We start from the raw sequence: 12,343 nt of genomic DNA, 5'->3' as shown, positions 1-12,343 counted from the left end.
GAAAGAAAGAAAGAAAGAAAGAAAGAAAGAAAGAAAGAAAGAAAGAAGAAAGAGACAAGGTAGAAAAAAAGAGAATTATTCACCATGAACAAGTATTCACCCTCAGCACAAGTCAGATGACTCCTCCTACCAGTGCCGGCTACACATCGCACCCGTCGCTGTCCAAGCACCTCTTCATCATGCACAAGCTGAAGGAGCCGCAGCTGTGTCCAAGCAGAACAGGGCCAGGGAGGAGAACCAGTAGGAGAAAAAGCCCAGTCACGAGGACGAGGTGCCCGATGGCACGGTGTCAGACCAGAAGTGCAAGGTGTGCACAGGAATGGTTCAATATCCACAAATCAATCAATGTGACACATCACATGAATAAAAGAGCGTAAGAACCACATGGACTTCTCCATAGATGCAGAAATAGCATTTGATAAAATATAGCATCCTTTTTTATAAAAACCATCAAGAAAGTAGGAATAGTAGGAACATATCTCAAGATCATAAAGGCCATATACAAAAGACCCACAGCAAATATCATCCTCAGTGGGGAAAACACTAAGGTCAGGAGCATGACTGGGATATCCACTTCCACCACTGTTGTTCAATGTAGTGTTGGAAGTCCTACCCTAAGCAATAACACAACAAAAAGAAATAAAAATCATCCAAATAGGCAAGGAGGAAGTCAAGCTTTCACCCTTCACAGACAACATGATACTATACATGGGAAATCTGAAAGACTTCACCAGAAAACTGCTAGAACTGATACATGAATTTAGCAAAGTCACAGGATATAAAATTAATGTACAAAAATCTGTTGCATTTCTATATACCAACAATGAAGCAGCAGAAAGATAAATTGAAGAATTGATCCCATTTACAATTGCACCAAAAACCATAAAATACCTAGGAATAAACATAACCAAAGAGGTGAAAAATCTATACACTGAAAACTATATAAAACTTACGAAAGAAACTGAAGAAGACACAAAAAAAATGGAAAAAGATTCCATGCTCATGGATTGGAAGAACAAATATTGTTAAAAAGTTGATACTACCCAAATCAATCTACATATTCATTGAAATCCCTATCAAAATAACACCAGCATTCTTCAGAGAGCTAGAACAAACTATTCTAAAATTTGTATGGAATCAGAAATGACCCCCTAATAGCCAAAGAAATGTTGAAAAAGAAAACCAAAGCTGAAGGCATCACAATCCCAGACTTCAAGCTGTATTACAAAGCTGTAATCAAGACAGTATAGTACTGACACCAAAACAGAAACATAGATCAATAGAACAGAATAGAGAACCCAGAAATGGACCTACAAATGTATGGCCAACTAATCTTTGACAAAGCAGGATAGAATATCCAATGGAAAAAAGACAGTCTCTTCAGCAAATGGTGTTGGGAAAACTGGACAGTGACATGCAGAAAAATGAACCTGGACCACTTCCTCACATCATACACAAAAGTAAACTCAAAATGGATGAAAGACCTAAGCATTAAGACAGGAAGTCATCAAATTATAGAGGAGAAAACAGGCAACAATCTCTTTGACCTTAGCCGCAGCAGCTTCTTACTGGCCATGGCTCCAGCAGCAAGGAAAACGAAAGAAAAAACGAACTATTGGGACCTCATCAATATAAAAACTTCTGTACAGTGAAGGAAACAATCAGCAAAAATAAAAGTCAACCAACAGAATGGGAGAAGATATCAGATAAACGGTTTGTATCCAAAAAATATAAAGAACTTACCAAACTCAACACCCAAAAAACAAATAATCCAGAGAAGAAATGGGCAAAAGACATGAATAGACTTTCCCAAAGAAGACATCCAGATGGCTAACAGACACATGAAAAAATGCTCAACATCACTCATCATCAGGGAAATACGAATCAAAACCACAATGAGATATCACTTCACACTTGTCAGAATCACTAAAATTAACAACTCAGACAACAACAGATGTTGGCAAGGATGTGAAGAAAGAGGAACCCTTTTGCACTGCTGGTGGGAATGCAAACTGGTGCAGCCACTCTGCAAAACAGAATGGAGGTTCCTCAGAAAATTAAAAATAGAACTACCTTACAGCCCAACAATTTCACTACTAGGTATTTATCCAAAGAATACAAAAATGCTGATTCAAAGGGGCACAAGTACTCCAATGTTTATAGCAGCACTATCGACAGTAGCCAAAGTATGGAAAGAGCCTAAATGTCCATCAACTGATGAATGGATAAAAAAGTCGTGTATATACACAATGGAGTGTTACTCAGCGATCAAAGAGAATGAAATCTTGCCATTTGCAACAATGTGCATGGAACTAGAATGTTCCATGCTAAGTGAAATGTCAGACAAATACCATATGATTTCAGTCACATGGGGAAGTTAAGCAACAAAACAATTAAACATAGGGGAAAGGAAGCAAAGATAAAGTAAAAAACAGAGAGGGAGACAAACCATAAGAGACTCTTAAATACGGAGAACAAACTGAGGGTAGCTGACAGGGTGTTGGGTGGGGGGATGGGCTAAATAGGTGACAGGCCCTAAGGAGTGCACTCATTAGGATGAGTACTGGGTGTGATATGTAAGTGATGAATCACTAAATTCCACTCCTGCAACCATTACTACACTATATGTTAACTAGCTTGGATTTAAATAAAATTAAAAAAAATTAAAAATCATTACATGTTTCTCATTTGTAATTAAGCAGACTGAGATATTCCCATTGTCATCAAATGATACTGGATCTGAGTAAGACAGACTAATGTATTTTTTACATTCTTGTGTATTAGTTACATGTCAGTGTCTTTGACTGAATGAAAAAATACATCAAACTAATCAACACACCATAAATCCCCCAGTAGGGTTACATGCGAAAAGACTGTTTAGTGACACGTGCACTAAATAAGCATTTATTTTTCTTCATAATTTCTAAATTGAAAGAAGTCCCTTAAGACCTCAAGTAGGAGGTTTCTATACCAGGTCCTCTAGATTTTTTTTTTCAAAACAATTTCTTTCATGAATTAATTAATTCTCATGACTCTATAGGACTCTCCTCTATTCAGACCATTCCTTAATCTGTATCCCCAATTACTCCCTCATTAAAGTTGTAGTCCTATAAATGCCTTTTGATGTTTTGTTTCATTGTCTTACCATAACTATATTCAATCATATATTTTAAGAAATATTTTCCTTAGCAACTACTATGTGCCAGGCATTGAGCCTGTCAACTTGCTAAGGCTAAAATGGTAAATATGATACCACCCTGCTCTCAGAGAATTTTACAGTCTAGTCAGTTATCTCAAACTCAAATCTTTGTGCCTCCAAATTTCTCTGTCACTGTCAATGGCACCACCAAATGTCTCAATCAGCTACACTCAAAATTTGAAAGGTATCTTTGACTCAGTGCTCACTTTAATTCTCTGTATCAAGCCAATGATTTTGGTAATTATTCCCTCAAATTATTTCTTTGGTCCATATATTCCTTTCTCATGACTATTATAATAGCTTTCCAGCTGAATTTTATGACTTTTACTCGTTTCTTCTTTCATTTCACCTTCATGCTCATTAAAAACTAATTGTTTATAAACATGACTTTCATCATGTCACTATTAAAAAACCTTTTAATAGTTTCCTTATTTTCTACCTCATCAAAAATATGCTCAATGAAATTCTAAATCCTCCAAGAATCAAATTCATCCCACCTTTAATTCCCATGCTACATTGCATCATGAATTTTAAGCCTAATTAAGCTTTGTCATTCTTAAAATGTGTAATATTCATTCTGACTTTGTAATTTCTATTACTATAGACTCCTTCCCATTGGAGTGTTCTCCCTGTTATTTTCTGTCACTTAAGTATGACACTTTGTAAAAGCTCAACCCAATTACCACCTCCTTAAGTAAATCTCTGACAGTTTAGGGTAGCAGTTTAAAGTGCAATTCCTAGGGCTTCTGGGTGGCTTAGTTGGTTAAGCATCCAACATCGGCTCAGGTCATGATCTCACGGTTTGTGAGTTCGAGCCCCACCATTGGTCCAGGCTGAGAGGTGGGTGTCACCCCAAAATCCACCCCCACACACACCCTTGTTCTTTGGAGTTTCCATTTCCAAATCTGGCCCTGACCTGAGTACCTTCTCTCAATCTCTTCCTCAACCCTATTCCCCATCTCAAAACATACTTATTCTCATTGAACTCTGGCCAGTTTCTAGTTCCATTCCAAATTCACATAACACTGAAGTTCATTAATCTCCATCCCTCTTTATACCATGTGTCCTGTTTTATTCATCTCCAGTGAGTGTACTAATTCCTTAGGTATCTCTATCATTATCTATGCATAATTCAAGTACTTCTCACCAGAGGAGTTATTATATGCCCATAATTCATTAATGAAACCAGTCATGATGCAATGTTGGATGGCCAGGATTTCTTCATGAAAACTATGGTTAGATGCCTAATTAACAGCAACATGAGAAGTTTATATTTAATGATACATTTCAAGTATTACAAATTATTCTCCCTTATATACTCTTTGGTTTATGATAAACAGGGATTTAATCATTAGTATAAAATTTCCAAAAATGTATTCTAAACAGCTAAAATTTATGAAATATATTTAGATAAAGATTTTAAAGGGGATGATTTATTCTGAGTTCTACATAAATAACCATACAGTTATTTTACACCATGTAAGAAAATGATTTTAAATCTGTTTCAGTAGGGATTGTAGGGATTGATTACAGATTAATATGCATACTTTTTTCTAGCTAGTATAAATATAGGTTATCATTTCTGCTGAGCCATGGTTTTTCCCATTGTTAAAATGAGGGATTTAAATGCTATTTAACAGTTTTCTGTAATGCTCATGATAATATGATATGACCACAATTATAGAATGACATTTAACTATTAAAAGGTTGCTAGGTAAATTAATATTTGCATACAATGTGATTTTCTAGGTAGAATATTGAAGTTAGTTAAGGATTAATTAGCTAATCTAATAAAAGCTTTCAAAGTGACTTGATTTGAAAAGTAAATATAGCAAACAATAACTTTATCAGTATTAGCCAGTTGTAAATAATAAAATCTTTTCACAAAAGCAAAATGAATTAAATGTAAGTAGTAATAGCCTTAAGAAATGTGCAATACCCACATAAAGAAAGCTATACACATTTTAAAGAGAAAAAAAATACTACAAAGATATACAGAAAAATATTACAAAAGAAAAGCTAAATGGATGATTTTTTTAAATTTTTTTTAATGTTTATTATTTATTTTTGAGAGAGAGAGAGACAGCCTGAGTGGGAGAGGGGCAGAGAGAAAGGGAGACATAGAATCTGAAACAGGCTCCAGGCTCTGAGTTGTCAGAACCCGATGCGAAGCTTGAATTCACAAACCATGAGATGGTGACCTGAGCTGAATTCAGACGCTTAACCGACAGAGTCACCCAGGCACCCCTCAATGGATGATTTTATATGTGAAAACTGATAACACCCAATTATTTAATAAATGGAATATTTTTTAAATGTGAAAATTCATATTAGATTTGACGGTGAGGAAGGGGAGAAGTAGAGAAGAGAAAGAAGAGAATGGGCAGAAAACAATAAAAAAATAATGAAAATGAGAGAAAAAAACAGAAAATTAGTAGATTTTAATGCTCAAATATTCCTATAGGTATAAACTTCAGAATGTTTTCAGCTTGTGGCTCTTCAAATGCTTTTTATCTATAGTTTCTCAGAGGCTTCAGTTTAGTTATGTTACCCAAATAATTATAGTAAAAAATACATGTTTTTTACAAAGCAGGTATGGTAACAACTAGAATAATACTACCTGGAAAGTTAAGTTCAAGTTCCAAATTTTATTTTCATCATTGGATTTTTCCACCTCTAATTTAATACCTCAAAACATTAACTTAATAAAATTGGGCCCTTTTAGTGGACTGAAGGAGTGGGTGAAAGTTTCAAAGATCAGCAATTTATGGAATTATGGTAACATCACAATTCAATATTTTGCACTCAAGATCAAATATTTCACATATCAGAAAGTAGGGAATAAATAGCAGTACAGTGAAAAGAATATTCAACTGGGAAACCAGATTCCAGTTCCAGAATTAGTCACATGCTGACCTTGTATGTTATTTATCCTTGTCTGGGCCTCTGTTTCTGTTTCTGCCAAAAGAAAGTTTGGACTACCTCATCCCATGTCTTTTTCTATTCTAAAATAATTATATCTCCATGATTTTAATCACGTGACCTATAACAAACCTAAGACTATTTATAGTAGGGTCACACAAAGCTCTGATCATCAAAAATATATCTTGTTAAAGATCCTCAGTGTGACTGTGGAAATGATTATGTTAAATGCTGGGAGCCAGGAGATAAGTATTAATTAAACAAGCAAAAAATATATATATCACCCAGAGCACTAGAATTATACATTTTAAAGCTTCTGATCTGCACAGCTTCTGATCTGCATATGTATAATCACTATGTTAAATATGTCATGGACTGAGTCACTGAATGAAAAAAGAAGAGATACCATTTTTTTGTGGGCTTATATATTTTTAAAATCTAGCTTCAAGGCTAATGAATTAGCACCCTACCATTACATAAATCTGTTATGGCTGGCTTCTCCCTTGCAAAAAATTAAATCAGTGGTACTCAGACATTTTGGTCTCAGGACCACCCCATACCCTTAAAAATTACTGAGGACCTTAAGCACTATGGTTTATGTGGACTATCTATCAATATTTAATGTATTCTATATTAAAACTAAGAAACTTGAGACGTTGTTTAAAATAAAAATAATAAGCCATTTAAATGACATTTTTATTTTTAAAAAAGCTATTTTCAAAAAAAATGTGAATTTTTTTATGTTTATTTGCTTGTAAGCTCACTGTATTGCCATGTGTTGTTCTGATTGAAGTATTTTAGGAAAATTCTATCTCACACAGATGTAATTAGAAAGAAGGAACATTTTGATAGCCTTTTGAATAATTGTGGATATCCTGATTTTATGCTAAAACTTGAAAAATGGTCGCTTCTTAGAGATTAATTGTTGCCGTGTAGAATCTGAGACCACATCAATGAAATTTTTGTACTTTGTTATGTTAAAATCCATCAGTCTCTGTCACACTTGAGTGGATCTCTTAATGTGTATGATTTTGTAATAGCTTGCTATTTATAAAGTTCTGATTCACTTAATTCACATAATCATGCACATCTCTCAAGCGTTGACACATTTCATTATGTAATATCAAAAAAGCCATATTTCTTAATATAATGCCAACCTCATTATAAAAAGTAAGTATATTGGAAAGCTGTAAAATTTAGAGGATTATACAAGTTTTTTAAAATTCTAATTAACACTTGTGAGTCTGAATTTTATCACAAACAACAAATTAGTGTTTTCTTTGAAGTGGCAGGCTTACTTTATTAATTTCACCTGCCAAAAAACTAAGTCTAAGTAACCCTAATTTGTCATCAGTCACTCTTTAAAGTAAAAATGGTACAATATGTTAAATAGTAGCTTTTTCAGTTTTTTTCAAATATCTAAGAACTCTCCTCAAGATAACTGCACTTCAGTATTGCACCGGAAGTGTTTATGCATGGTTTTCATTTTGTCATCCAGCATATTAATAAAGCTCTGTACCCAATGGTCAAGACTTAATAAAATTAATACTTTTTATTGCTTCATCAATAACATTCTTAAGTGAAAATGGAATTCTTTTTTTCTGGAATTCTTGAAAGCAAAAATATGATGGCAGTTTGGTGCCATTGTCTTGATTCACACTAAGATGCCAGCAGTTTTAAACGCCATTGCTTTTGCTTCAATCAGTACAAATGTCAACACAGCAAAACTACTAGTAGTACTTTAATTTTGATATTAGCAGTCCATGAGAGTTTCAGGAATTCCCAGGAGTCTTCAGTACATACTGAATTAAAGTTTTCAAACAAAATAAATGCCATTTTAAACCTCCCAAGATATTTTTAAACGACTATAAGTATATTTTTACACAATAAATTGAAATGCCTAATCATTCAAGTTTCAAGTAGAGAGAATAAAATTTGAACAAGATAGATTTAAAATATAAGCATAAGGAGTAAATTTAAAAAAAAGCATGTCATAGGAAACTATAATAGGGCATAAGGAAGAAAGCAAATGGATTTTTACATATGTGTTTAATCCTTTTAACCATTGCTTCCATACCTTGTAGTTTATAGTCTGAACTGGTTTCATCATCAGAGAGTTTCTACTTCTTTGGCTGGCAGCTGTTGGAAATGGTCCTAGGATACAATCTAAATCTTTTCTCTGACATCCGAAATATATTAAAGACAATGCAGAGTTAACCTCCTTCTCCCAGGACTTAACCCTTTAAATCTGAGTCAGACATGGGCCCAATTTCAAAAGGGTTCTTGCCAATTTGAAGCTAATCACATGCCATCTTCCTTCAGCCAATCATAGGGCCATGCTAAAAACAACAGCTGGTTAATTGAGACATCATTCTAACACATCTATATAATCACCACTATCATTAACGCTGACTCTGTACCAGAGACTTCTGAGGACAGCACACCATCCTATCAAGACTTATAGCTTCCAACATGTAGCAAGAAAAAATTATGCTCACTCTATATAAGAGTTATGCAGTTTGACCTAAGCCTCACAGTAAGTCAGAAGTGAAAATACTGATGAAATAACTTGGATATGGGATCTTTATTTCAAGGAATACATTTCTTATTCATATTCCCTTTTTGCTGCCAAAGCAAATGAATAGGAAATATTCTCTACAGTAATAATTTTTAGAGTGTTCTTTGCTAGTATATAAAATGGTTTTGTGACTATTAAATATCTGCCAACAAAACATTACAGTATGAAACTAACATTTATTTGGCTCCTACTACTATAAGGCATGCTTTTAGGCACTAAAGATTTGAGTGGTTTGGCAGACATTATTATTACATAAATTAAATTACAGTACTTTTAGTGTTTGATTGAAACATCTAATTCGAAAGGTTATTGAACAATTACCCAAGAAAATAATTTGTAGATACCTTTTGGCTTTAAATTATTGCTAATTAATAATGAAAATGTGTGGGGCGCCTGGGTGGCGCAGTCGGTTAAGCGTCCGACTTCAGCCAGGTCACGATCTCGCGGTCCGGGAGTTCGAGCCCCGCATCAGGCTTTGGGCTGATGGCTCAGAGCCTGGAGCCTGTTTCCGATTCTGTGTCTCCCTCTCTCTCTGCCCCTCCCCCGTTCATGCTCTGTCTCTCTCTGTCCCAAAAATAAATAAAAAAAAGTTGAAAAAAAAATTTAAAAAAAAATAATGAAAATGTGTTCAAACTACCACACGCCATGCTCTTAGTGCACCTGTGACAGTAGTAGATTGTATCTAATACTTGAAACATGAATCAGCTAAGAGTTAGATGACTACTCAACAACAGCTAATTACAGGGCAATGACTGAGAAACTTCTTGCAAAATCCTCCATTCTGTTCAACCGGTAAATCTTGCACGTCCTCAGGGCTCAGCCTTCAAATATCTTCTCTATCACATTTACTCTCTGACTTTTATGGTCTTTTTTTTGTTTCAAATATACTCTCTGTTTGTTCATGATTCCCAAACTTATATTTCCAGTTCTGATACATTCTCTGAACCCCAAACTTGCATATCTAAATCTCTGCTGAACATACTCACTTGTATTTCATGAAGGCATCTTATACGTAACATGTCCCAACCTTAACAGTTAGTTCTCCCTAAACCTCCTGACTGCTTCTTCCCACTCAATCTCAATCTCAGTAAATTGCACCATTACTCACCCAGTTGGTTGTGACAAAACCTTGAAGTGATCCTAGACTGCTCTCCACATCCAATCCGTTAGAAAATCCTAGAGTTTCAACCTTCAAACTATATATTCAGATCTGACTGCTTGTCATCATCTTCACCAATACCACCCTAATCAATAACTTCATCATCAGTCATCTGAAATACTGTATGACCTCCTAACTGGCATCACTGCTTCCATAATTGGCTCTATCTAATCTATCCTGTATACAACAATTAGAGTGATCTCATTGAAATATTAGATTATATTGCTCAAATGCCTTTTCAGCACAGTTAGAATACTACTGTTTTATCTTAGCATACAAAGCCATATATAATCTTGCCCTACTAATTCTCTATTCTTTCTAACTTCATTTTCACTCAGTTCCAGCCATGTTGTCCTCCGAGTTTGTAATTTCTTTTTATTTTTTTTTTATTTTTTTTTTAGCATTTATTTATTATTGAGAGAGAGAGAGAGAGAGAGAGAGAGCATGAGCAGAGGAGGCGCAGAGAGAGAGACACAGAATCTGAAGCAGGCTCCAGGCTCTGAGCTGTCAGCACAGAGCCCGATGCAGGGCTCGAACTCCCAACCGGTGAGATCATGACCTGAGCGGAAGTCGAACGCTTAACCACTGAGCCACCCAGGCGCCCCCCGGGTTTGTAATTTATGTTCTCTCTCTCCTTTGAAACTCTTCCTAGAGATACTTACAAGTCTTGATCCTTTATTTCTTTCACATCTCTGCTCAAATGTCACCTCATCAAAGGTAGTTCTCTGACCATGTTCTCTAAAATAGTGAATCCTGGGGTGCCTGGGTGGCCCAGTCGGTTGGGCGGCCGACTTCGGCTCAGGTCATGATCTCGCGGTCCGTGAGTTCGAGCCCCGCGTCAGGCTCTGTGCTGACAGCTCAGACCCTGGAGCCTGTTTCAGATTCTGTGTCTCCCTCTCTCTGACCCTCCCCCATTCATGCTCTGTCTCTCTCTCTATCTCAAAAATAAAGAAACGTTAAAAAAAAATTAAAAAAAATAAAATAGTGAATCCTTCACTCTCCATCCTCAACCTTTGCTTACTTGTTCGTCTTAGCATTTACAGCTTGTTATCTCTGTCTCTGTATACATATATATCATATATATATATATGTATATATATATACACATACCTATATGCGTATATTAATTCATCAATTTATTAGTAGATTGAAAACAGGGATTGTTGCCTCTTTAGTGCTTACAACAGTACTTGGCACATAGTTGTAAATATTATTGAAGTAACAAATTAATCAAGTACACATGCATAAGGACTTTGTACATAAACAGTATACATAATATCTATTTTTTATTTTTTATTTTTTAAATTAATTAATTTATTTTGAGAGATACAGAGACACTGTGAGAAGGGAAGGGGCAGAGAGAGAGGGAGAGAATGAAAGAATCCCAAGCAGGTTCTGCACTGTCAGCACAGAGACCAATGCAGTGGTCAAAGTCACCAAACTGTGAGATCATGACCTGAGCGGAAGCAGAAAGTCAGATGCTTAACCAACTGAGCCACCCAGGTGCCCCCATAATATCTAATTTTTGAGATATCTTCACTAGCTATACCTAATGGCCAATTCTTTAATAATAAAGTGCTAGAAATTAATGTTGGAACCACACTACATAATACATTATAAATTCCCTCTCTCTCTCTTCTCTCTCTCTCTCTCTCCACACACACACACACACACACACACACACACACACACACACACACACAGTAATAAACAAAGACTAACCAAATGAGAACAGGTAAAGCGTATTTATTCAGAGTTTCTGTAGGAAGGGAGTCAGTCAGTCATTGTCATTTGTGTCTGGCAGACTCAAAGATAGGCAGAGCAGAGGAAAACTGTAGAAGGGTTAAATAAAAGTAAGGCATCCTACTTGATTGGATAAAGGTGCATATTTAGCTTCCTGTGATTGGTCCTAAGTTGGAAGCAGAGGAAAATATTAAGGAAGTTGTCAGCTATTAATTAAATTACTAATCAAATTCTAGTCATCTGGGACCGATTTCTTGTTGAGCCTCTTGGATTGATTGTCACAGATAGTGAGTTGGTTTTCTGGGCTGATTGCTGAAGGTAATGGGTCAGAGTTTTACATTTTTATATATAATCTGCCTATTGCCTATTTCTATATTCAGCCTATAACCAGGTAACTTTTAATAAGCTACATATAATTCATTATGTATTTTTAAAATATTTTATAATAACATTTTTAAATAGTCTCATTTAATATTTGCATCATGTTCTAAAAGTCTATAAAGAACACCTCTAAGTATTGCTGTTGATAAACATCTAGAACAAATAGGGTTCATTTAGCAATGGTAGTTAAAATGCTGGGCCCAAGAATTTCTTATTTAAAAATGGCAAAGGGGATTACCTAAAATACCTATAAAGGTAAAAATAAGATGAAAACATATTCCATAGGATCTCATAAGGATATTATAGACTGAGACAACATTATAAGAAATAATAGCCAAGAATTTCTAAGAACTAAAAACAT

General features: G+C 35.1%; 1 protein-coding gene across 2 annotated transcripts in view; it reads right to left on the bottom strand.

Moving 5' to 3' along the window:
- Positions 1-8,518, bottom strand: part of TMPRSS11F (transmembrane serine protease 11F) — a 96,404-nt gene extending 87,886 nt beyond the window's left edge. The window contains exon 1 of one of the 2 annotated variants that reach the window (XM_040482089.1): positions 8,199-8,518. The gene's annotated coding sequence lies outside the window, so the exon portion shown is untranslated. The remainder of the gene's footprint in view (positions 1-8,198) is intronic. The other variant, XM_040482073.1, reaches the window with a different exon arrangement.
- Positions 8,519-12,343: the final 3,825 nt, after the last annotated feature.

This window comes from Herpailurus yagouaroundi, unplaced genomic scaffold, assembly GCF_014898765.1.
Source record: "Herpailurus yagouaroundi ecotype Mexico unplaced genomic scaffold, PumYag 28, whole genome shotgun sequence".
Lineage (NCBI taxonomy): Eukaryota > Metazoa > Chordata > Mammalia > Carnivora > Felidae > Herpailurus > Herpailurus yagouaroundi.
This window is presented reverse-complemented; position numbering and strand designations above follow the sequence as displayed.